General features: G+C 41.6%; 1 pseudogene; it reads right to left on the bottom strand.

Annotated features, from left to right (window-relative positions):
* LOC132431880 (large ribosomal subunit protein eL24-like) lies at positions 1–27,655 on the bottom strand (annotated as a pseudogene).

Below are 27,655 nucleotides of genomic sequence, written 5' to 3'. Positions count from 1 at the left end.
TTAAAAATCTGATGTGGCAATTTGACATTTTCCACCAACTCAGGGAGCAGAAACCTTCACGGGCTTCACAATATTTTTCTTAGGTGCTGCCTTCGAGGGAGGCTTAACAGCAGCCTTTCCTGTATTTTTAGGTGCTTTCTTAGCCCTCTTTTGCTTCCTTGGCAGCCCTGTTAGGTTGTTCTAGTTGAGCCTTTCTGATTCCTCTTAGCCCTTATATCAGCAAGGGCTATACCGGTGATGGCCTCTGGAATTTGACTATACCATGGGCTCCTTTTAAAGTTTCTTCAGCTCTCCCTTTTTGTGCTTTCTTCTGGAGAGAACAGTCTAGTTTACCTGCCAAGGATTCCTCTTGGAAAGGAACGCCAACTTGCAATTTGCATTATGAAGTTGGAAAACCTTCCAGTAGGTCCTGGTGTAGAGCCTCTGGTGTCCAGGGTAGATTGTATACCCACCAAAACTGCAGAGCTCGACCCTCTTGTCGGCGGCTGCTAGGGAAGAGGAAAGATGGCAAAGAGAAGAGCTGGGTCTTGATTATTTAGTGCAAATATGGAAATGAAGATAGTACCCTTGTAATAATAAAAGCTACACAAAATTAGAATTTTCTCTCACAAACTGTCCGCAGAGTCTTTAGCAAAATTAAAAATGGGAGAACATTTGTCTTAACCTCTCATCCATTTCGTCTCAGATGTCAGGTGCTCTCCCAAAAGCATTTGCACTGCCAGAGGACAACTTTCTAACCCCAAAAGACCTCTAAAGGAAGGAATTGTGTGTGGGAAAAGGGAGGAAAGGTTTTATGCATGAGAACTTTAGGATTCTCTTCCTTTTCTCTGGGTCAACAAAGTTCCCCACTGAATCAAGGAGTAATTAGAGGTTCCACCTTGAGCCCTCACGCCCTTTCCCTCTATAAGTCCTCCTGCCCAGTGTTGAACACATTGGTGGACTTAATAACTAACTGATCACTGATCATCTTTTTGGGCTTCCCCTCCAAAGGACCTTTTTCTGCACTGGAAGCCTCCGCACCTACAGATCTTTGTGCCACATGGGAATTTTTTTTTTTTAAGAAAAATCTGTAGGTGAAAAATTACTAGTGAAACTGTGTGCGTATATGTGCATGCAACATGAAAGTATAGCAGCACCTAAGGAGCTCAAATCTTGGTTCCTGTAAAACTGCAAATGGATGTGGTATTAATAAAAAAAAAAACACAGTGGAAAAAACATCACTGTGTGTTTGCTGTGCCATCTGTCCCCACCTTCCCTTCTCTGTGTTCACGGCTCTAACTTAGGATCCCTGGTATCTCGCATCTTGTTCCTGATTTACCTAACAATTTATCTCCTCTCCATCAATTTCCATCCTCCATCAACTAGTCTTAAAATGCTAGTCTGATTCTGCTCTCAGCTGTGCCCTATTAAGAAGAAATAAGACTAGACTGTCGGGCTTCCCTGGTGGCACAGTGGTTGAGAGTCTGCCTGCTGATGCAGGGGACATGGGTTCGTGCCCCGGTCCAGGAAGATCCCGCATGCTGCGGAGCGGCTGGGCCCGTGAGCCATGGCCGCTGAGCCTGCGCGTCCGGAGCCTGTGCCCCGCAACGAGGCCACAACAGTGAGAGGCCCGCGTACCGCAAAAAAAGAATAGACTCTGTCATCAGCAATGTCTCCTGGGCTGCTGCTTCAAGTTTCTGCTTTCCTGGGTGGAATTTAGTCCTTCCTATTCTCCAAACAGAGTACTTTTTACAGGTTCCTACTGTTAGAATTCATTGTTTTCGTGTCTGTTTCCACACGAGATTGTGATCCCCCAGGATCCAACCATGCCTTAGTTCTCTGTAGCTCTGTGGCTCTGGCCCAATTCACTCACTACATGACTGTTTGTTGAATGAGTAATGGGCACGAAAGAAACATTTTTAAAGTAATTGGGAAGCTACAGTATTCAAAGCTCCCCACAGTTTGCAGTGAGACCAATGTAATGTAGTAAAAATGTAAAGATTTGGGAATAGACAAACTCAAAGTTTCAATTTAATCACTGTGACTGAGTAGCTGTGTTGGACAAGTTCTATAGCTCCCTGAGCCTCAGGTACTTCCATCTGGTTGTTACGAGGATAGGATGCAGGCTGTCATGTTTCACATCCTGACTTGACCTCTTGCCAGCTACGAGATATTAGGCAAGTTACTTCACCTCTTTGTGTTGTACTTCAATTTTATGGGTATGCAAAGTAAACCTCAACAAAGCTGTTTTTATTTATTTTTAAAAATTAATTAATTTATTTATTTTTTGGCTGCATCGGGTCTTCATTGCTGTGCATGGGCTTTCTCTAGTAGCAGGGGCTACTCTTCGTTGCAGTGTGCGGGCTTCTCATAGCGGTGGCTTCTCTTGTTGCAGAGCATGGGCTCTAGGTGCACGGGCTTCAGTAGTTGTGGCCCGCTGGATCTAGAGCGCAGGCTCAGTAGCTGTGGCGCACAGGCCCAGCTGCTCCGCAGCATGTGGCATCTTCCCGGACCAGGGCTCGAACCCGTGTCCCCTGCATTGGCAGGCAGATTCCCAATGACTGCGCCACCAGGGAAGCCCAAAAAAGCTGTTTTTAAAAAAAGGAAGGGAAAGCTACCCAGGTCTTGTCTTCCCTCCACGGGTGAGGATTGCTCTTCTTAAGCATTAGGTAGTGCTTTGTTCATCGTGACCGCTTGGCACGATGTGTGCATCAAAATGTAACTGGATTGATTTCAATGTATGGAACAAATGGCCTCTATGTTAAAGCCAGGTTATAATTACTTTAACTTCCTTTGAAGGCTATAGCCCTTCATAGAAACTTGTATTACATTAAAAGGCGTAGAGTCCTTTGGCCCAGGTGCCTTGGCAGTCACCCTGGAGTGATTGGCTTCCTGGGGACGACCATGACATGGAAACTAGAAGGGCACTCCCTGTGCACTCCCACCATGCAGGGCACACAGCTCCCTGCACCCCCAAAATAGGAAGCACCCCTTTTCCCAGTGAATCTTGGGGAAATGGGCTGGTAACATAGCCATGAAATTGTCCATTTGGCTTAAGGAATTGAGATGGACTTCTGCTTTCAGTACCCTCCCTTACCAGCTAACCTGTATTTTCTCTGCCTGGGAGCAGTAGGATGAAACTGAACTATTTGTGTGGTTTGGTGTATCATTACGGGCCTATGTGAAATTATGAGTTTAAATGAACTAGAAAGAGAGAATCCTCTTTGACTGTGGGTGTTGCCTGGTTATCTAGAGAAAAGAGTGATTACCTACTTTAGATTTGTCATAGGAAAAATAAAGTGTCCAGCTCCCTTTGTGACAGCAGAATAAGGAGCGATTGGGTCACTGATGTATTAGTGGAGGGTGAAACAAAGGATCTGGTTTCCCCCTGCTGACACCCCGTTTAAAAACATAGAGATAAATGAGTGTAGCTTCTCGGGCTTCCTTGGTGGCGCAGGGGTTGAAAGTCCGCCTGCCGATGCAGGGGACATGGGTTCGTGCCCTGGTCCGGGAAGATCCCACATGCTGTGGAGCAACTAAGCCTGTACTACTCAACTACTGAGCCTGCACTCTAGAGCCTGCGAGCCACAACTACTGAGCCCATGCACCACAACTACTGAAGCCCGCACGCCTAGAGCCCGAGCTCTGCCACAAGAGAAGCCACCGCAATGAGAAGCTCGTGCACCACAACACAAGAGTAGTCCACACTCGCCACAACTAGAGAAATGCCGCGCAGAGCAACCAAGACCCAACGCAGCCAAAAATAAAAATAAATAGATAAATAAATAAATTTATTAAAAAGAAAAAGAAACTCATTGGTATGGAAAGGACAGATATTGAATGCCATGAAAGGAGTCGCTTTGTGGAGTCCCAGGGGATATAAATGCATAAACATAAGGCTTCTGATATGTTTGGGAACCACAACAGCCAGTATAAACAAATCATCTTTAAAACTGTAACTTGAAAAAAAAATACAAAAGGAGATAGGAAAATGAAGAAATTACTTTTGGCAAAATGCCTCTCAAACAATGAGAGGGAGGACGAGGGGATAAATAATAGATTGGATGATTTTAAGAGGCCTTAGTAACCATTTAAGTACATTATTTGAAAGTTCTGAATATGTACCACAGAAAGCCTGTGGTAAACACAATCCATGTTGATTATTTGCCTGCCATTAAAATTCACACACACACACACACACACACACACACACACACAGTGTTTTCAGGCCAGGTCTTTTTAAAATACCCTCTTGAGAAGACTTACTCAATGGAAAACAACATTAATTATTGGATTACTTCATCCAAGCAACAGAAACCGTGCAAAACGCTCAACGTTTGGGTGCAGACATATTTCTGGAGTCATGCCTTCAACTTTGAATGCAACGGCATTCATTGATGCAGTTCTGTACACAAAATCTGAAACGCAGCCTAGGCGATAGTATTTAACGAGCTGATTGCCTTTAACAGAAGCCACAGAAATGGAGTAACATGGATATCATAGCTATGATTTAAAAGTGAGATCATTGCCGTGTTTTCCAGTTTGGGAGAGAAATAGAAAAGTAGGAACCTGAATGCAGGAGAGGAGTATCCACAGAAGCTAAGAGGACCATATTAACTTTTGGTTCTAAAGGGGTACAGGTCAAATGACGTTTTCTTCCTTCTTTCCTTCCTTCCTGTCTTCCCTCCTCCTTCCTCCCCTTCTCCTTCTTTCCATCTCACAAATTCCCTGTTTGTAAAGTTCAGGCAAGCTTTTAATTTTTTTCATGTAAAGTACCAGGAAGTTGCCTGTCTTTGAAACCTAGAGCAATTGACCAATTTGAGGGAAGAATGGAATTCAACTTATTCCAAAGCCATCTGGAAAATCAGCAGTGTCCTTACACTGCTGTCCATACTGCTTTATGAGAAAATGAGACATGGTAACCAAATGGCCTTTTATTAAGCAGTCTATCCGTTTCCAAAATATTATCCTAATAGCTCAAGAAACCACTGAGAGTAAGAAATAAGTCTTGCTTGAATCAAATGTAAGGAATATGAAAGCCGCGTGCATCCTTCTCCTCTGGGATTGGTCCATGTGGCACATTAGAAGGGTATATTTTTTCTTGCCCTTTTAACTCATGTAGAGCTGTGGTGTCAGAACTGGTTGTAAGGGGTGTAATCCTGAAGAATCTTATGCAGAAGAATAAGATGCTGAAGGGTCCGAAGGGTCAGACGTTGTCTGGGATGCTCCAGAGATGCTTTTCTTTCCCTGTGATTCCCTTAGCTCTCAAAGTCAGTTTCTTTTAACCAGTTTTAATCCAATTCCTTCTTTCCTTGTTCAAATTTACTCTTTTTTTTCCTTTTTTTTTTTTTTTTGGCTATTGGGTCTTCATTGCTGAGCATGGGCTTTCTCTAGTTGAGGCGAGCGGGGGCTACTCTTCATTGTGGTGCACGGGTTTCTCGTCGCGGTGGCTTCTCTTGCTGTGGAGCACGGGCTCTAGGCGCGTGGGCTTCAGTAGTTGTGGCGTGCGGGCTCAGTAGTTATGGCGCATGGGCTTAGTTGCTTCGCGGCATGTGGGATCTTAGTTCCCTGGCCAGGAATCGAACCCGTGTCCCCTGCATTGGCAGGCGGATTCTTAACCACTGCGCCACCAGGGACGTCCCCAAATTTACTATTGACTAGGGTAGCCAGGAGCTTTAATCTCTTTCTAAAATTACCTCATGCTTTAAGAGTGTCTTTAAAATCTCCATGTCTTTAAAAGATCTGCATGAACATCGAAATGTCTCTATTTCTATTTTGCAAATCTAGTAACAATGAGTCTCGATCAATGGCTCTGATCTTACAATGATCAATGTGGTCAGCAGAAGCAAAACCCAAATGCTTGACTAAGTGTTCCTAATAACATGAAATGTCACAGGACAGTGAGCGGCGTGTAAAGTCGCTCATGCTTTGCACTTGGAAAGTATACTTAGTATCCTTGGTGCCTGCTTTTATTAACTAGATTTTTATTTACAAATGTGCTCTCATTTTAACAAGTAAAAGCATAGTGAAAGTACGCTATAAAAGTACAGTAAACGTTAATAATCTCTCCCCTCATTACCTCATCCCCACTCCCCAAACTACACTCCCCACTTTCAAATGAACACTTTGAATTCCCGTCAAGTCAAGGGCTCATGAGTACCTGCGAGCATCCTTTAGTGCAGGCTGCAACTCAGGGAAGAAAGGAAGCAATCCCAGGGGTCCCTTCTCTTCTGTGGATAGAAAGATTGGGCTATAGGTGCTACCAGACATACCCTGGGGCTGTGTTCCAGAGGAAGGATCCCACCTCTCTGTGAATCTTCCTTTTTATGGGGCACATATTGGGATGTGCTTGCAAGTAGGGAAAAAGAGCTTTGCGCTTGAGTACCAAAAGGGTGAGCGTGGGTGCCAGTTGTTCCCAGGCTTCTAGGACCATTATCTGCTAGCACCTGATAGCCTTGTGAGAAACTGAGTTGGAGTCTCACCTCCCCAACCCCAGGGAGGAGCAGTCCCTGACCCAGCCCACTTACTGCTACGGACACTAAATGAGACTCAGGGGCCCAATATCCAAGCATTCTGCTTGTCTCTTTAGAATAACTTATGTTCAAAGCTTTCTTTGTGTTTATCCGTGTGTGCGTATCTATATCTCTATGTAGATGTACACATATGTATCGCATGTATGTGTATGTATGCATCCTCCACATATATCTATACAGTATATGTATGTTATGTGTGTGACACATAACACATATATAAAGTGGGGAGTTTTTGGTTGGGCTTTTTTTTGTTTGTTTGTTTTTTGGCCGCGTCGTGCAGCTTGTGGGATCTTAGTTCCCTGACCAGGGATTGAACCCGGGCCACTGCAGTGAAAGCACTGATTCCTAACTACTGGACCACCAGGGAATTCCCGTAAAGGGTTTTTTAGTATCAAAACAAAAAAGGAAATGAAATCTTACTAGACACGTTATTCTGCAACTTGTTTTTTGTTTTCATTCCGTGAGCAAAGTTGAGGAAATTGAGGGCCAGAAAGGTGAAATGATTACAGTCCAGGACTAGGACCCATTTAGTGACTGAACAGAATTGAAATCTTTATGTCTTCATCCCCTACGCTGCCTGGTCTCGATGCTACCCTCAGAGCAACACAGACCTTGCCTGAGATGGGATTGGTAGATGCAAGACCCTTTGCTGCACCATTTCTGCTCCTCTACAGAAGTGCAATTCATTCCAGATCCTGCAGAGCTGAAGCATCTGACTAAGCGAGTCTTCCTTTTTGTTCCTGTCTAATGAAGAGACAACAAGTCCCAGGGAGGGTCCTCTGGGCCTGAAAGTGGCAGGTGCCCTAGAGGCAGAGTAAATAAGTGACCCAGAGAGATCAACCCTAAAAAGTCTGTCCTCTCTAATCCTTATCACAAAGTCTGTTTGTATCTAATAAATATTTCTCTTGGTGGAAGATGGCGGCTTTGTTTCACTATGAGGACAATATATCCATCTCTTCTTGGCACAATGCCGTTTCTCAGTTTAGGGGAGCTTTTTCTAAGTGTCTTTGTCTGTTATTCTGTGTTATTTAGATGAAAAATTCCGGGGACAATTGTCAGATATTACATTGTATTTTTCGGGATTGTTTAAGAATAGAGAATGTGTGTACCGTAACAAACTCCAGGTACATAACAGTAAATGGATAAATGATACTAATGTGTATACAAGCTCTTCTAAATGAACTGTAACACCTGAGACGGTATTCATGGCACTACACGATTCGACATAAGGGACTTGAGCATCCTTGGATTTTGGTACCCACAGGATCTCCAATCCCCCAGGGGATACTGAGGCCATCTGTATAGTGCTGGTAACGTTAAGTACTTTGAAGAAAAACAAAACTAGGATGGGGACAAGAGAGCAGTCGGGGGTGGCATTTCAGGTAGAATCGTCAAAGAAGGGCTCGCTGGTAGATGACATTGGAAATAAGCCTGAATCAAGTGAGGGAGTGAGATGGCGGATATATTAGGGGGCAGAAGGAAAGGCAAGATTTGAATACATAGCAGATAAATGTCACTACCTCAGTGACCTACTTATAGAAATGTCCTTCTACGTAAATGAGCGCAAAGTATTTTCACTTCTTACACATTTAGCTATACCACTGTACCCTTCCTATCTGCTCATCAAATTTTTTATTAAATAAAAATGTCTATATAACAGATGCCATTGACCCTCCATCTCCTTCAGAGTTAAGTGTCAAAGTATCATCAGTGGCCCCAAAGTCCTACCTACTCTGCCCTGCCTGTAACCTTCTCCCTCCCCTCTGCAATTCCCTTTCTGACCCCATTTCCTACTACTGTGCCTCTCCCTCACTCAACTCAGCCACTCTGGCCTCCTTCATGGCCTTGGAACTTTCCAGTCATACTTCAGCTTCGGGACCTTGGTACTTGCTTTTTCATTTGGCCAGGATGCTCTCCACCCACAGGGCTTTTATGAGTCACTCCCTCACCGCTCCCTGGTCCTGACCCACATGCTGCCTCCTCGAGCATCCTTTCTTGACTAGCCTTTCTACAATTGCAGCCTCACCCCACAAACAAACTCCTTATCCCTCTTCCCTGCCTTATTTTCTCCTTAGGGTTTAACATCAGCTAACACACTATAGTCTAAGGTCTTACCTAATTTTCTTGTGTGTCCATGAGGTCAAGGATTTGCGGGGGGTTGATTTTGGGGGAGGGGTTTTTGGGGGGGTGTTGCTCACTGTTGTATTGCAAGCAACCTGGTAGGCACTCAGTAAATACTTGTTGAATGAATGAATGATGGACAACTTACTTGGCAAAATGATCAGCTTTTTCACACTGTTTAGCATTTCAACAGGTCACATCAGAACCATAAAGACATAGTTAAACCTGGGCTTAATCTAGGACAGGTCAAACTCACTGTGCATTCCCTGTCAGGGATAGTCAGGATCCAGGATTGAGATATGAAGCAAGCCAAATACTACCAGGAGAGCCAAGGTCAGAATAGACAAAGCCCTTGCACTGGGAGCTGTCTAGATGAAGGGCTGTTGTGATGCTGTGATTTATAAGAAGAAATATATATAATAAGAATATGTATATATATTCAAACTTCTTTCTGGCACAGAGCTCCTAAAACCCTTGGAATTTCCCAAGTGAAGAGAGCAACAGAAGTGTCTTGTTATGTTGATGGGTGACTTTTGGAAGGAACCTAAGGAGACTAACTTGCCAGGAGAACCAACCATTTAATTAGAGGGTTGGAACATTCAGTCCCAATTCGCACCCCGCTCCAACCTCTGGAAAGGGGAGAGGGGCTGGAAGTTTAATCAATGGCCAATGGCCAATGATTTAATCAGTCATGTCTGTGTAATGAAGCCTCCATAAAACCCTAAAAAGACAGGGTTTGGAGAACTTCCAGGCTGGTGAACGTGTGGAGGTTCAGGGAAAATGGTGTATGTGGGAGCCATTGGTGCACATGGAAGTCCTGTGCCCTTTCCTCATATCTTGCCCTATGCATCTCTTCCACCTGGTTGTTCTTGAGTGATATCTTTTTTTTTTCAAAAGTTGGTCATCTAGTAAGTAAAACGTTCTGAGTTCAGTGTGCTGGCAAATTAATCAACCCCCCAAGTTGGGGGTTGTGGGAATCTCTGATCTATAGCCTGTTGGTCAGAAGCCCAAGTGACTGCCTGGACTTGTAATTGGCATCTGAAGTAGGAGGGGAGACAGTCTTGTAGGACTGAGTCCTTAGCCTGTGGGATCTGATGCTATCTCCAAGTCATCCCTCTGTATCTGCAGGGGGATTGTTTCCAGGACCCCCTCGTATACCGAAATCTGAGGATATTCAAGTCCCCTGTATAAAATGGCATAGTATAGCAGGCCCTCCACATGCACGGATGCAGAAACCGAAGACAGAAAGGACCAACTGCAGCGTTAGAATTGGGTTGAATTGTAGGACACAGCTGGAGTCAGAGAATTACTTGGATGTACGGGATCCCCCTGCCCCCATGAACACACACATATATGTTGGAAATTCACTCTAGAACTTGAAGCTGTGTGACTCTCAGGACGGAGAAGTTGCCTCCAGCTACTCAGTGGAGACTTGTTGGAGGAAGGACCGGACACTGTTTATGGGTTAGCTCCCCATACATAGCTGGTCTTTAAGCCGCCCATCCAAGAACTCCTATGCCCACTCTTTTCCCTTCTCCTCCACACCTGGCAACCAGCATCCTCTCAACTCAGGGAACGTGCTGCTGTCCCTCCAGTGGAAGGGTAGATGAGACCTATTTGTCTTCACTGAAATGTGAGCTAATCCTTATGGCTTCGTCACTACTGGATGGGAAATGGACCCCACCAAGCCGCTGGGGGAATCCCTTGAGAAGTTTCACCACTTAGTTACCATCATGTGGCCTATCTAACACTCAGTCATGTTCAATGTGCTCAATAAATGCTGGCTCATGAATTAATTATCTATTATTTCTGTCTCTGGTCAATATAGAGCATTTACTGTAGAGTTCTCTACAAGACTGTGGGCATTGTTGGTAATTAGATTATGCCCTAGGGATTGGTAGATGAAAGTAAACCTGTCCCAAATGTCATAGTTCAGAGTCCTAAGTATAAAAATCCATAATCGGCTGCCTCTTTAGGAACAAAGAGAATGATGGCTTGTCTTCCCCGAGAAGGATATGCAAGATGGACACAAACAAAAAGTCATTGCTGTAGGGACATGAGATTTTTAAATGACCTGGGAAAACCCAGTGGTATGGTGCCCTGGAGTTAACCCTGTGACTATAAAAACCAAGCTGGGAACAAGGCTCTCATCAACACTTACGCAAATGCTCTCAGGAGAGAATGCTACGACCGATGTTGGGTCCCCCAGGATGCTGCGGAAGTTTGAAGATAATCACCTGTGACACTCAGGCTTTCCTTGGGACACAGTTTTAAACAACTGACCTTATTTCTGAGCTGAGTGGATGCCAAAATTGAATTTCTGCTCAGTTGGAACCGGATTCATTCCTAGCCATCTCTCAAGTGAGTTGGCAATACTTGCTTTGCATTCTTTGTCCTACTTATGCAGAATTAATTTGGGGTCATTTTGAAGTCTTTCTCCTTTGGGCTGGGAAGGGGGGAGGGAAGCAGCACGTGGCATTCCGGGCCCACGTGGCATTCCGGACTCACGTTAACCTCTGGGTGTGTGTGTCTGCTTTGTTCTCCACTTCCAGCAAAGTCTTGTTCAAGTAATATGGTGAGCAAATCTACAATTAGAGTTCACATCAATTTCACAAATATTTGTTGAGTGATCACCATAAGGTTGGGTACCCTGTTAAATGCTGGGGTGGCTGGCCTGGAGGAGGAGTATAGTTTACAGAGAAATTGATGGAGGAAAGAATACAGCTCTGGAGTCAGACTCTGGCTTCTAACCCTGGCTCTGCTACAGACCATCAGGGAGAACTTGGGCAAGTCGTACACACACCACATCCCCTCCACTGCAAAATGGGGTCATAATCCCAAATTTGAGGAAATTGTATTTGCAGACAAATTCAAATCATATATATCTCTAAAATAGCATAATAAACACACACATACATACAACATGTAATAATAAAATCACTTATTATATTCTTTTCAGTGTATCATTAATCCCTAATCTCTAGAAGTGGGCAACTGAGAAAGGGAAATAGGCCTCACACACTCAAAACAAGTACAGAGAATCACAGACGGCAAGAGACCAGATTCACATCGCTGTCACAGGGAACAGCCAAAGGAGGCACATGTTTCAAAATGTACATTGGAGGAAATAAGTGCTGTGAGCAATAAGAAAGCACTGCTTTCCTGCTTAGGGATTTGTTTCCCCCATCGTCTATCATCCAAGCCTCAGTGCTTATGTAATTAGAAAATGCAGGGTGTTTTGCTCTCACTGTGGTGAGTGTGCCTAATTTAAATTCCATTGCATTCCAGTCCGGATCAACATATAAATTAAAAGCTGTTGGACTCTCTGAGATGAGATACAACTTTTGACTTTTCTGCTTGAAGGAACAGTAACATTGCCACTCTACTAAATAACCGAAAAAAGAAAAGCTTTTTTATCTCCCCTCATCCTCATGGACTATAAAATCAAAAAGACAGGGAAGGGGCTTCCCTGGTGGCGCAGTGGTCGAGAGTCCGCCTGCCGATGCAGGGGACGCGGGTTCGTGCCCCGGTCCGGGAAGATCCCACATGCCGCGAAGCGGCTGGGCCCGTGAGCCATGGCCGCTGAGCCTGCGCGTCTGGAGCCTGTGCTCCGCAATGGGAGAGGCCACAACAGTGAGAGGCTCGCGTACCGCAAAAAAAAAAAAAAAAAAGACAGGGAAAATCATGCCCAAAGTTTGACCGAGGAAGAGTCTGATTTATTAATAAAATTGCTCCCAACAGTTATAATAATGTATATATGTGCATGTAATAATAAAACATATTGTAATAATGTGTATGTGTGTATATGTAATAGTGATGTGTATATGTAATAATGTGTACGTTCACGTGGGTATATGTATTAGTATAATTCATATATGTGTATGTGATATTATAATAACATAACAACTATCATCAATGGCCAATCTATAACCTCTACAGAGGCTCTAACTTTTTGCACATGTGAGATCTTTTAAGGTCAGTGACCCTCTAAGTATAAAAACAGAACGTGTGAAACCCCACATATGGGTGTTCAGAGCTTCAGGAAACAGGGGACATGGGAGTGAAACAGATATTTAAGGCATCCACTAACCTCCAGAAGTGAGCATTTCTGGTTTTCTGACTTGAAGACGTAGATATTTTCAACCTCTTAATTCTAGGCTGCCTTATTCTTGTCTCCTATGGTGGGGCACACACCCTATGAATAAGGCCTGTTTCATCCAAGAAAAACAGCCTTTGACAGGACACTTCCTCATCTCTCACCTGATGCAAAGCAGTTGGCCTATGTTTGCGTGACATCAACACATTGAAGTGTGCACAAATGGTCACTTTACCAAAATGTCTAAAAGGTCCACTAAAAATTAATTCTATCTTAATTTAATAATGACAGTCTCTCTTTGAAAACCAGTTTCTGGTCATTGAGTCAAACGATTATGTGATCAGATTCTTCCCATATCCTGCTAACATAGCTTGATGATTTTAATTCATGATCATTTTTAACTATTTCATGCAGACAGGTTTTTTTTTTTTTTTTTAACCCCTAAAGCGTTCACGATGCCAAGATTTTAAATAGAAATGTATCCTTCCAGGCAGCTTTGGCAGACTATTCATTTTTTTTTTCCCTTCCAAGGTGAGCCTATGTGGGCTGGATTTCAGAGTATTACTGATACAGTGTTCCCTTTTTAAGGAGGTTCCCTAATTGAAGGTGGGGAAAAGTTGGTTGTGTAAAAGGAAAATATTATCTTTTTATACAGTTATTGAGTAATTTGGAAGACATTGTAGAAATCATCTAAGTCTCCTCTGTAAAATGCGGGGGCTGAATCGAATTTCCTTCGTATCTCCTCCCGGTTTTAGCGTTCTGTGAGTCTGTCACCCACTCAGCTTTGAACTGGGGAACAATCATCTCAGGACGTCCAAAGCCCCTCACAGGGCCTGGCCCACAGTAGGCCCCCATTACTGGTTTGTTAATAAATGAATTAATCATCTTGCTTTTTTTATGCTTCATTCTGTCGACTGAAAAAATGCACAACGTAAAATTTGAGAATTATGTTTTATTCAGTGAACTTGCGAGGACTTAAGGCCAGGAGACAGCCTCTCGGATGGCTCTGGGGGACTGCTCCAAAGAGGTAGGGGGGGAGCCAGGATATAGAGGAGTTTTCCCAGGTAGTCAGAACCTCAAAAGATTACTGCTAATTAAAGAAAATCATACATCTCAAGTGAATGAATAATTTAGTGCTTTTCTCTATTTGGGAAGATGCAAGAGTCTGGGTTCATTGAAATCATTCCTTTGATATGCACCGTAACTATCTAAGGCCAGTATCCTGTTTTTTTTTTTTTTTTTTTTCCCATCCTGAATACCCTCAGGGTGAACAGTCAGGAGGGGGCGTGGTGGCTGATGGCTTGATGGCCACAACATCCTGATATGGCAGGTGACATTTTTCATCCACAATTCCAGTACCTTCTGAATATAGCAAGAATCATACTTTGCCAGTAATGGCTCACAATTCTGTTGTTTCGGACCACAGAATCTTAAATTTTCCCATTTTATGTTTTATTCTGTTGCTGTAGGGCACATACACATTCACTAACTACTTCTCAGTGCTGATGATTTTTGCTTGAGGTCCTTCATTCATTCAGTAAATATTTGCAGAGTGCCTCCTGGGCACTGGTAGGTATTACAGTGCTGAACTAGACACACGTCCCTCTAGCAAGGAACTTACAGTACATGAAGGAGACAGACAAGTTAATATAAAATAACATAGCTACTATGAATGGTAAACACAAGGGGCTGTGAAAATGGAGGAGTAGCTGACCTGGTCTGAAGAATTTAGGGAAGGTTTCCCAAAGGAAATAATTTTTTTTTTTTTTCGGTACGCGGGCCTCTCACTGCTGTGGCCTCTCCCGTTGCGGAGCACAGGCTCCAGACACGCAGGCTCAGCGGCCATGGCTCACGGGCCCAGCCGCTCCACGGCATGTGGGATCTTCCCGGACCGGGGCACGAACCCGTGTCCCCTGCATTGGCAGGCGGACTGTCAACCACTGCGCCACCAGGGAAGCCCCAAAGGAAATAATTTAAAAATTCAACCCTTAGAATTAGATAGGAGTTAGCCAAGTGAAAGTGAGGAGGTAAACAGCATTGAAGGCAATGAGAACTAAGATTGCTGCATTGGTGTTTATTTAAAGGGCAAAAGAAGATTCTAGAAAGCGTTTAAGCAGGGGAGTGATAACGATCTAAATTGTGTTTTAGAAAGATCTTTCTAGTTGCAGTTGGAAAATTGGAAAAGGACAAGATCAGAGGCCGGAAGTGTAGGCAGGCTTTTAGAGGGGCAGCGAGGATGAAGATAGTAGCCGCAGACGTGAAGAGAATTAGATGGATTCTGGATACATGGAGGAAGAGAGACAATGAGTGTATATGTGTGCATGTTGGAGATGCTGGAGGAAAGAAGTGAAGTGTGATATTTGCTTGGAGAAATTGGATGGATGGCGTGTCACTCACCGAGATAAGAATCACCCTCCAAAGCAGCAACATTTTGGGAGGGGAGGGAAGTGATGACGAATTCCATGGGTAGCCAAGAGACATCCAAGATGAGATGTCCGATAGCCAGATGATTCTATGGGTCTGGATCTCAGGAGAGAGTTTGGGGTTAAAATGATAGAATTGATAGTCATCAACATATAAATAGAAACTGAAGCTATTAGAATGCATATCCTGGGGAGGAGAAGAGGACTGAGGAAACCTAGGAAATACCAGTCCTTAAAGGTCATTCAAGGGAATCCCCTGGTAGTCCAGTGGTTCTGACTCTGCACTTTCACTGCTAAGCGTCCAGGTTCGATCCCTGGTCAGGGAGCTAAGATCCCACAAGCTGCGCAGTGCGGCAAAACAAACAAACAAACAAACAAAAACCCACGTCATTCAAAATACTCAGCTTCCTGAGTGGGAGGTTGGTGTTAGCAGATGTAAGCTGTTATATATGGAATGGATTAACAACAAGGTCCTACTGTACAGCACAGGGAACTATATTCAATGTCCTGTGATAAAGGATAATGGAAAAGAATACATAAAAAAGAATGTATATGTATGTATAACTGAATCACTTTGCTCTACTGCAGGAATTAACACAACATTGTAAATCAACTATACTTCAATAAAAGAAAAAAACTTAGCTTCCTGAGTGATGTCACCGGCTCAGTCTCCATTGCTAAGGACCAAATTCACTCTAGGTGGTAAAGAATCTGACGAGGTACTTTCTCATCCCAACCGGGAGCTCCCTGGAGGACAGAGCCAGGCCCGAGGCACTTAAGGATGTCTCGCATAAATGATTACTCAGTCAAAAGGATTGGCAAATATTCCTTGGTCACATGGGTGTGGAGTAGAGGAAAATTATTGTGAAGTATGTGGGTGCAAAGGTGTGCTCCTGAGATGAACGCAAGCATGTTTTCATAGATTGCAGTGAGCACTACGGACATAAGATACAATATCATAAAAATCCATCTAGGAGGGGTGTGTCTTGTGTTTGTCTCTAAGCCGTTACTGGGGCCAGAGCAGGGGCAGCACAGTTCTCTGCTTTCGCCATCTTCCCAAATCACAGACACAACCTGGAGAAGATGGCAGCCGTGAAGGTATCAGCAGAATGAAGTCTGTAAAGAGCTACAACTACAAAGAACACTTTTACCCCTGGTAACAAACTGAAAGCAAGAGCTTTGGACGCAAGACTTGAGTCACAGACATATGATATCTGGGCGATCACAGAGGCTGGTCTCAGAAGTATTTCTGCAAACAGGGTTAGGCAGAAATCCGTAACTAAGCAAATCATAGTTTCTTTTATAACTTTATAAAGCCCTGGGAAGATTGTAGTGATTTTTTATTTTGTTTTGTTTTGTTTCACATAATCCAGAGCTATTTGAGATCCCATCTGTTGAAAGCTTCCAAGCTTGTTGTCAATCTTAGAACAAATGTTTTGATTTACTAAGGAGCTTACATCAGATAAGAGATTCTGGAGGATGTGGAACCATCCAAAAATTGTTATCTTAAGAGATTTAGTTACTTCTTAATCATGCATCTGCTACAAACTTCATGTTTTAAAAAGCTAACTTTCTGCCGGCGCTCCAGTTCTAAGAATATAATGAATCCCTGAGATTAGACCTCTTGGTAAAAATAGACTTGTGGTTTAGTGGCAGATAATAGGGTACCCAAAATGGAATCATATATACTGCTTAAAAGCCTCTCAAAGTTTTAAGCTATTTGAACTTTAATAGCAATCTGAATATACGTTGGCCCAAGATGATTTTATAAATAAAAATCCATCACTTTTAATTTCCTTTGTAGTGGAATATTCTAATTAAAGTGAAGCTCTGTGTTTTCATTGAGTATTTTTTAATTGAGATATAATTGACATATAACATTATACTAACTTCAAGTGTACAACATAATGATTCATTGTTTGTGTATATTGTAAATGATCACCACAGTTAACATCCACCACCACACATAGTTTCAAAAAATTTTAACAAGAACTTGTAAGACCTACACTCTTAGCACCTTTCAAATATGCAATACAATATTATTAACTATAGTCACCATGCTGTACATTACATTCCCATGATTTATTTATTTTATAACTGAGATTTTGTGCCTTTTGACCCCCTTCACACCCATTTTGCCCACCTCCAATCCCCGCCTCTGGCAACCAACAATCTGTTCTCTGTATTTATGAGTACTCAGTGTTTATTACATTTAAGGCACTTTGGTGGGATTTGCTGAGCTGTTAGTGAATATCGGAAAGAAAGCCTGGTTTAAGTTCACCCTGCAGAAGTCTTGCTTTTGACAGTTTCTCATATTGGCCACGAGGTGGCAGCATCCACCCAAGACAGTGCTGCTCTTCTAAGAAAGGAGAAAGGATAGCAGGGGCATAGGTAGGTGTACATACACAATAGCTGAACATACAGTTCATTTTTTAAAATAGACTTTATTATTTTTTTTACAGCAGGTTTAGGTTCACGGCGATTTTGAGCAGAAGGTACAGAGATTTCCCATATACTCTGTGGCTCCACACATGCGTCCCTCCTCTATCCTCAACATCTCCCACCAGCATGGTACATTTGTTGCAACTGATGAACCTACATGGCCACAACATTATCACCCAAAGTCCTAATTTTACATTAGGGTTCACTCTTGGTGTTGTACATTCTATGGGTTTAGACAAATGTATAATGACAAGTACCCACCATTAGAGTACCGAACAGGGTAATTTTGCTGCCCTCAAAATTCTCTGTCCCTGGCAACCGGTAATATTTTTACCATCGCCATAATTTTTCCTTTTCCAGAATGTCATATAGTTGGAATCATGCAATTTGTAGCCTTTTCAGATTGGCTTTTTTTTACTTAGTAATATGCATTTAAGTTTTCTCCATGTCTGTTCGTGGCTTGATAGCTCATACAGTACACTTTTTTACATTTAATTTTTATTTTATATTGGGGTATAGTTGATTTACAATGCTGCATTAGTTTCAGGTGTACAGCAAAGTGTTATACATATACATATATCCATTCTATATCAGATTCTTTTCCCATATAGGTTATTACAGAATACTGACTAGAGTTCCTTGTGTTATACAATAGGTCTTTGTCATATAGTACACTTTTAACTCAAATATCCCTACCTCAGAAAGGGCATGTGTAAACCTATACGTGTATAAATCTAAAAATACAAGCCAGGCAGGTAAGTGAAAGCAAAATCTCCTCAATGGTTAACATTAACTTTTCTTCTTGCTAAATCTTCCAGTTGAGGAATTTCCTGACATGAAAATGGGTTTGGTCCCCAAAGTGAGAAATGGTAAGTCATTATTGTCTTAAAACCACAAAACTTACTTAAGCTGTAAGTTTGCTGTCAGCACTTCAGGACCTAACCATCACATCTAAAAATGTTTCCATGGGGAGTGTTTTGATTCGACTTAGTATGCCAAAAGACTGTCTTCTAGTTTTCCCACTCCCCCAGGTAGTGGGGATTTCTTCAGCTCCAAGCCAGAGTGTCAAGTTGTAGCTGGAGGTCAAAGATAAAAAGTTTGGTGGGCTCTTTTTTTCTTCCCATCTCGTCAGGGTGGGGTAATCAGCTTCATTTTCAATGGTGTTTCCATGGGGACTTTAGCCCTCCCAGTGCACCATGCATCAAAAAATTCGATGTGACCCCATGACTGCCTTGAAACCACAGAAACTTTTTAAGATTTTCCAAGGACTTTTTGTTTGGTTCGATTTTGTTTTACTGTTTAATTATAACAGGAAACCCCAAAGGGGTCAAAACACCAAAGAGAAAGCTACAAAGTTTCAAACAATTCCACGATAAATTGTCTCCCAATGAGAGTTGTCCCTGGTATTCATTGAAACGTAAGTGAAATTAAACTTTGATGGTTCTCACTACTCTAAAGTTTAGCTTAGTTCTTTTTTAAATTTATTTATTTATATTTTATTTTGGCTGTCTTGGGTCTTTGTTGTTGCGCACGGGCTTTCTCTAGTTGCAGCGAGTGGGGGCTACTCTTCGTTGCGGTGCGCCTGCTTCTCATTGCGGTGGCTTCTCTTGTTGCGGAGCACGGGCTCTAGGCACACGGGCTTCAGTAGTTGCAGCACGCGGGCTCAGTAGTCGTGGTACACGGGCTTAGTGGGTTTAGTTGCTCCGCAGCATGTGGGATCTTCCCAGACCAGGCCTTGTGCCTTGCGTAGTGATTCAGTGTTATTACACTTAACCACTGCATCACCAGGGAATTCCTTAGCTTCGTTCTTGAGAGTCTTGCCCAGCTCTTGTCCTCCAAGACATTTCTCTGTCATCTTTGCCTCCCCTTCCTCCTTCATTTACTCAATACTTACAGGAAAAGCTGTAGATATATATAGCAGTTTGGGAATACAAAAGTAACAAGATTTAATTACATTCAGAAGAAAACGTTTTTCTTTCTTTTTTCTTTTAAATGAAGTATAGTTAATTTACAACACTGTGTTAGTTTCAGGTATACAGCACAGTGATTCAGTGTTATTGCAGATTATATCCCATCATAGATTATTACAAGATATTGGGTATATTTGAAGAAAACAGACATTTTTGTCCAAGTTTTCCTTCTTTGGAAAAGAAGGTCGTTGTGTGTTTTTTCTTACTAGAGCAGGGGTTCAGGAGCAGATTGGGAAGCGAAGACTTGGACCCAAGCTGAGGATGCTGCAGAGCACACAGTTCAAAGACAGACAGTCACAAGAAAGGGGTGATGTGATGCCTAATGTATACGTCACATCCAGTAGGTCCTACAGTGCTTTAGTCAGGATCTAATCAAGAAATCTCTTTCAATTTTAAATAATGTCATCCAGTTTGCTGCCAGCTTTAGGGTCCCTTTGCCCAATGACTTTCTCTGGACACTGGAGTCCACTCTGCTGCACCTGGCTTAAAGGACTTAGATACCTGGGTAGTAGCCCTTAAAAAAATGACTGATGGAGAATTCCAAATAACATATGAGGATACTCTCCTCTCTAGGATGTGGAGCTTAATTCCCTCTCCTGTGCTGTAGACTGGCCTTGGTGACTCAACTTCCAAAGAACATAGAAAGAACTTCCAAAGAGTATAGAAGAGGCAAAAAAGGAACTTTACAGTGTTCGAGAAGCCTGGCAGATACCACATGAACCAGGTCACTAAGGACAACGTCACCAGCCTTGCCATGTTGCTATCATGTGCCCTGTGATGTGATGATGTGATGTGATGTGATATGAAGAGCACATCACCTCTTCTCCAAAACCCATAACCCCAGTCTAACCAGAGGAGACACCAGACAAATGCAAACTGAGGGACATTCTACAAAATAACTTACCAGTACTGTTCAAATCTTTCAAGGTTATGAAAAACAAGGCAAGACTAAGGAACTGTCACAGATTAGAAGAGATTAAGGAGACCTGATGACTAAACGCAATGTGGGATCTTGGATTGAATTCTGGAACAGAAAAAGGACGTAAGTGGAAAAAACTGGTGAAATTTGAATAAAGTTTATAGTTTGAATGAAAAAAAAAAAGACAGATGGGAGCTAGTGGGGCAATATCCCATTTCCTTCATCCGCAGGGAGTTAGCTCTGAGGTCTGTGCCGCACTGGATCCCAGAGCTCCCAGCTGGATCAAGTCTCAGTTGTTCATAGTGGTAACTGGCTTGATGACACACATCTTGGTTGCTTTCTCTTCCTTGCCCCTTTTCCCCACTCACCAATATTACTTGGGATCCCACAGAAACCACTTCCTCTTAAATCCTTGTCCCACGAGGTCTGTTTTTTGGGGAAATCCAAATGAAGAGTATACAAACAAATGGATTTTTTAATTGTGGTAAAATATACAGAACACAAAATTTACCACTTCAACCGTTTTAAAGTGTGCAGTTCCATGGCATTACATCGTTGTGCAACCATCACAAACCATCCATCATCAGAACTTTTTCATCCTCCCAAACTGAAACTCTGTACCCAGTAACAATTCCCCATCGCCCGCCCCTGCCACCGTCCCCGGACTTTCCAGCCCCTGGTAACCACTATTCTACTTTCTCTTCTATAAATCTGGCTCTTCGAGGTACCTTATATAAGTAGAATCATACACTATGTGTTATTTTATATCTGGCTTATTTCACTTAACAGAATGTCTCCAAGGTTCATCCATGTTGTAGCGTGTATTACAATTTCATCCCTTCTTAAAGCTGAATGATATTTCATTGTATGTATAGACCACGTTTTGTTTACGCATTCGTCCATTGATGGACATTCATTTCCATCTTTTGGCTATTGTGAAAAATGCTCTTATGAACACTGGTGTACAGGCCCCTCTTCCAGTGTTTGCTATCAGTTCTTTGGGGTATATACTCAGAAGTGAACTTGCTGGATCACATGGTAATTCCATGTTTAATTTTTTGAGGAACCACCATACTGGTTTCCACAGTGATCGCACCATTTTACATTCCCACCAGCTATACACAAGGGTCCAAGTTTTCCACCTCCTTGTCAACACTTGTTATTTTCTATTGTTATTGTTGTTGTTTATAATAGCCATCCTAATGGACATGGGGTGGGATCTCGTTGTGGGTTTAATTTGCATTTCTCTAATGATTAGTGATTTTGAGCATTTTTTCATGTGCTTACTGGCCATTTTTATATCATTTTTGAAGAAATGTCACTTCAAATCCTTTACCCATTTTTGTAGTCAGGTAATCTGTATTTTTGTTATTGAGTGGTTAGGAGTAAATTCTTTATATATTCTGGACATTAACCGCTTATCAGATATATGATTTGAAAATATTCTCTTCCATTCTCTGGGTTGCCATTTCACTCTCTTGATAATTTTAAATTTTTATAAAGTCTAACTTATCTATTTTTCTTTTGTTCCCTGTGCTTTGGGTGTCATATTCAAGAAATCAGCATCAAAACTAATGCCAGAAAGTTTTTCCTCTATGTTTTCTTCTAAGAGTTTTATAGTTTTAAGTCTTATGTTTAGGTCTTTGATCCATTTTGTGTTATTTTTTGTTTATGGTGTAAGGTAAGTGTCCAACTTCATTCTTTTGGTAAATAATGTGGTAAATTAATTTTTAAAATAAAGCCTCGGTTATTATGAATTAATATGAGTTGTTTTGCTAAAGGCAAGGGGAATAGTTTATTGTCTTTAATAGTCCTCTCAAATTCTTATGTACATTGTGGAGTTCTGCTCAATTATCCATGCCTTTATAAGAGAGTTAATTCAATGGCAGGTAAAGAATGATAATTCTGAAATCTGTGGGATCTGAAAAATGAGGTCTGACTGGTACACAAATGAATGGTTTTAACTCAAGTATCTCTTTCCTGACTTTGGAGGGGCAAACTGACTTGTAATATTTAAGAGATAAGGATATCCCTCATAAAGAATATGAAGAAGCCACAAATTAGATGACATTCGTTCCTAGTCCAAACATACATAACAATAGCTTGAGATCACTTAAAACATAGTCATCCATGGACAGAACCTGTTTCACCCCATTACACACAAAAATTTATCCAACTTTACTCCCAATACAACTATTGCTGGCTACCAACAAAATCATTTTCAAATACCTAAATGTCTTTACTATGCCGAAAAGCAAAATATTGTTTAAAAATGTAATCAGAATAGGGGGAAAATGTTTTTTTAAATCATGCTGGTCAAAGTCTTGCACTGAGGTCTGATTAGCAATAAAACTCAAGGCATTTTATTATTTTTTGATTTATTTTATTTTTTATTGAAATGTAGTTAATTCACAATGTTGTGTTAGTTTCAAGTGCACAGCAAAGTGATTCAGTTATATATATGTATGTGTGTATATATATATTCTTTTTCAGATTCTTTCCCATTATATTTTATTACAAAATATTGAGTATAGTTCCCTGTGCTCAAGATATTTTATTTTTTAACCTCAAATCATTCTTAGGTTTTGTGAAAAACCTGTAAAATGCATTTAATTGTTTAGAACTTTGGAGCTGGAGCTTTAGAAAAACAGTTTGGTTTTTAAAACTCCTAAAGAAGGAAATGAAAAGAAAACTCTGCCTTTCAGCTTTAATAGGAAACACTGAAATGCGTTTTCTAAGCCTGAAGGTACCTTACGAAAAATTAGTATTGCAATGAGTCGATAGGAGAGAGATAACGTTTAAAAAAAAAAAAAAAAAGAATAGGAGTAAACATTCCAGAACCACACATTTCTAGTTTAACTAAAGCCATCCCCACACTGGCTTTTCTCTCCTCTCTAAAGTTTAAAAACAGTAATGTTTCCTGAAAAGGAAATAAGCAAAGGGACAGGTACACAGAGGCAATTCACTTCTTAAATGTCTTTCCTACATTAAGTACTATTATGCCTTGCATCCAATTAAAGAAGAGGAATTTCCCCCAATTATCAGGCTCCTTGGCTCTATTACTCCTTCTTGTCAAGAAATACTTTGGGTCTGAATAAGACTGGCAAACTCTCCTTGCCCATGGATAATCATTATCCAGCGTGTCAAATCCCCATCATTTACAATTAGATCACATTGACTCTCCATTCCCAGAACTACAGCAAGACAAAAGAAGGGCGGAGCAATTAAAAAGCAAATTTAATTTCTTACAGTTTTCTGTAACTGGATAACTTGCGCTTTCTTTCCTCATTTTTCCCAAGAAATAGCCCAAACGATTGTACAATTAGTTATCATATTGTTTTTAAACAACAATAAGCTTCCCTTAGGGATCCTAAGTCCCCAATTAATAACAAATTGATGAAAGGCAGGAAAACGAAACAAAAAGTCAACAATAAACCAACACACATTTATTAGATGCAGTACTTATTATATGTTTAGCGATGATGCCAAAATTTTATATTTTGTTAGCTGAATTTGGCTCTAAGCTTCCTGCCATGGAGTTCAACTTCAATATCTCCTGCTTTTGATCTTGGCAAATATTTTATCAAAATGCTGAGAAAACAAACAGCATCCTCTGCCTCCAGCCCCCGCCTTTCTCCTTTGTGTTTTGTTTGTTATTCTCAGTCCTGTTAAAAAGCAAGCAGCCCAGGGCTTCCCTGGTGGCGCAGTGGTTGAGAGTCCGCCTGCCGATGCAGGGGACACGGGTTCGTGCCCCGGTCCGGGAAGATCCCACATGCCGCGGAGCGGCTGGACCCGTGAGCCATGGCCGCTGAGCCTGCGCGTCCGGAGCCTGTGCTCCGCAACGGGAGAGGCCACAACAGTGAGAGGCCCGCGTACCGCAAAAAAAAAAAAAAAAAAAAAAAAAAAAAAACTATGAAAAACTTCAACCACTTTTGTTTCTGTACTCATATGATTTTGGTTCACACAATGTTTAATTAGAATCTATAGAGGTTCAAGTTCCAAATAAGAATAAGCACACTTCTCCCTGTCTCTTTCATTGATAGCAACTATAAAATCTGGACAGAACGCATGGAGAAGCTATTTGTCTGAAAAGTAAATAATGGCAAACTGAAGGGAAGTTTTGGAATAATGGACAATTGAAGGGAAAAGCCCAGAATTTGAAGTACCTCTGACTGAAGCAGCACTGAATTTACTGCATTTTTTCCTCTGGTTCTCCTAAAGCTTAGCCCCACAAGTGGGCAAAGTCATACAAGTTGGCAGAAGAATGGTTAAAAAGAGCCCCACCTTTCAGACGTGAGAACCAAAATGGGAGTTCAGGAAACTGGAAAGTACCTGGATGTCTCGGAGAGAGTACAGCTCAGGAAAGTGACCCCATAAAGTTATTTATGAATCCTGAGCTCACTCCAAAGTAGCACATACATGGATCTGACTCAGGTCAGCATTTAAATTTAACAGACAGACTACCTGCTCACGTCTCAGGTTGGCCAATGGGAAGTGCACACATGGGACAGGTCCAAACAGCACTGCAAAGGCATGAAAACTAAACTGGCATTAAAAACATAGCCCACTGGAGGTGGGTTAGAGATTGTGACCTGAACCCAACCAGACTGATTGCCTACTGAAACAAAAATATCAACATTCATTCTCCATAGAATTTAAACAAGACCCAGAATCTTATAACGTAATATTCAAAAAGTCCAGGATACAATCCAAAATTATTTGCTATCAAAGAACCAGGAAAATCTCAATCTGAATAGGAAAAGACAATTAATAGATGCCAAAGATGAGTGACTTGGATGTTAGAATTACAAAGATGAGTGACATGGATGTTAGAATTACCCAGTAAAGACTTTAAAGAAGCTATTATAAAATGCTCCAAAAGCAATCACAAACACACTTGGATCAAATAGAAAACTAGAAAGTCTCTGCAAGCACAGAGAAGATACAAAGAAGAACCAAAAGGGAATTTTAGAACTGAAAAATACAATAACCGAAATAAACTCACGTGCTGGGCTCAAGAGCAGAATGGAGATAATAGAGCAGGAGCCAATGGACTCAAAGATAAATCAATAGAAATATCCAATTTGAACAACAGAGAAAAAGAATTGAAAAAAAATGGACTTAGCCTCGGGAAACTGTGGGATATTAACAAAAGGTTTAACCTTTGATTCACTGGAGTCCAAGAAGGCAACAAGTATAAGTGTGGTGCTAAAAATATTTTTGAATGAATAATGGTTGACACTTAACCAAAAGAGTTATGTAGATGGCAGATGAGCACATGAAAAGATATTCAATATCTTTAGCCATTAGTGAGATGAAAATTAAACCATGATGGGATAACACCTCAAATCTATTAAAATGGCTTAAAAAAATACTGACTGTACCAAGTGTTGATAAGAACACAGTGCAATTAGAACTCTCATACATTGCTGATGGGAATACAAAATGGGACAGCCATTCTGGAAAGCAATTTGGCAGTTATATAAAGTTAAACATACCCTTACAACATGACACAGCAATCCACTTCTGCTGTATTTACCCTACAAAAATGGAAGCTTATCCTCACGCAAAAATATGTACCTGAATGTTTTTAGTAGCTCTGTACATGGTAACCACAAACTGGAAACAATCCAAATGTCCTTCAGTGGGTGAATGGCTAAACAAGCTGTGGTACATCTATACAATAAAATCCTATATAGAGAGAGGAATAAACTATTGATATGAGCAGCAATTTGGATGAATCTCAAAAGCATTATGCTGAATGAAAGGAGCCAGTCTCAAAAGCTTATGGTACTATATAAATTAATTTATATCATTCCCAAGAGGACAAAACTGTAGGGTTGAAGAACAGATCAGTGATTGCCAGTGTAAGGATGGAGAGACACTGTGGTCATGAAAGAATAGCGTGAGGGACTTTTGCGAGGGGGCCATGGAATTTTTTTGTATCCTGATTGTGGTATACTAATCTATACAGTAGGTCATACATACAATATAATATGTCAAAATTCATACAACTGTACCCCAAAAAAGTAAATTTTAATATATGATCATTTGAAAAGGAAAAAATGTATAATTAAAATAACAAGTGCTCTTGGGACTTCCCTGGTGGTCTAGTCGTTAAGACTCTGTGTTCCCAATGCAGGGGGCCCAGGTTCGATCCCTGGTCAGGGAACTAGATCCCACATGCATACCACAACTAAGAGTTCGCATGCCACAACTGAGGAACCCTCCTGCTGCAACTAAGACCCGGCATAACCAAATAAATAAATAAATATTCAAGATGATCAAACCACAAAAACCCAAAAAAACAAACCAAGTGCTCTTAGCACAAGCAATTCAACAGATGGGAGTAGAAGAGAGCTAGAAAATAGTGAACTAGCTATGAGCAGTTTTCATGACAGCATGCCGTGGGCATCTGCCAGAATGTTACAGAGAGGAGGGAGAGGACTGGATAATCTGGACATTCGCCTAAATGGAGGTCTGTTAAGAGAGCTTCTACTGTACTTTCAAAATTTTACTCTTTTTCAAAAAATTCATTCTGATTGTTTGCATTCTCTAGATTAAAAAATATATATCTGTATAAATGTCTTTCATCTTTGAGTACTGAAGATCAGTAACACTTTTTCAGGGCACATGAACTCACAGATACACTTCCCACATGGGCTGTTTCCAACTCTCACCCAACTCAAAGTTCCCGATTCCTCCTCACTGCCCTCACTTAATGGTGATGACCTCTGTTACCCTCCTGTGGGAGGAATGGGGTGGAGGACAGCTTACAGAGTGCTAGGGTGGCTAAGCTCTCCATTGCCTGGAAGCAAGCTGCCAGCTCTGACCTTCATGGTTTCAGGAGCTCACTGATTTCACAAAACGCACGACAGATGATGGAATGGGTTAGGAGCCTCATGGGGCTGTTTACTTGCACTGGGAAAATCATTTTGAATATGGGCTCTACTGAGGCCAGATCTTGAGAAAGTTCCTTTTGAGAGCAAGAGACACCCACCATGGAAACTCTGGCTAACATTCCACCTTTCTATGTCCCTGTTTCCATCATCTTTTCTTTCTCCAAAAGTCTCAGAGAAGAGTGGACCCTTCTCAAAGGCTAACAATCCTCCCGTGTTCTAAATTCTACCAACTTCTCGAGTCGACATCTCCTCTCGTCCGACGGAACCCAT

The sequence above is a fragment of the Delphinus delphis genome, chromosome 10 (genome assembly GCF_949987515.2).
Source record: "Delphinus delphis chromosome 10, mDelDel1.2, whole genome shotgun sequence".
In the NCBI taxonomy this organism is placed as follows: domain Eukaryota; kingdom Metazoa; phylum Chordata; class Mammalia; order Artiodactyla; family Delphinidae; genus Delphinus; species Delphinus delphis.
This window is presented reverse-complemented; position numbering and strand designations above follow the sequence as displayed.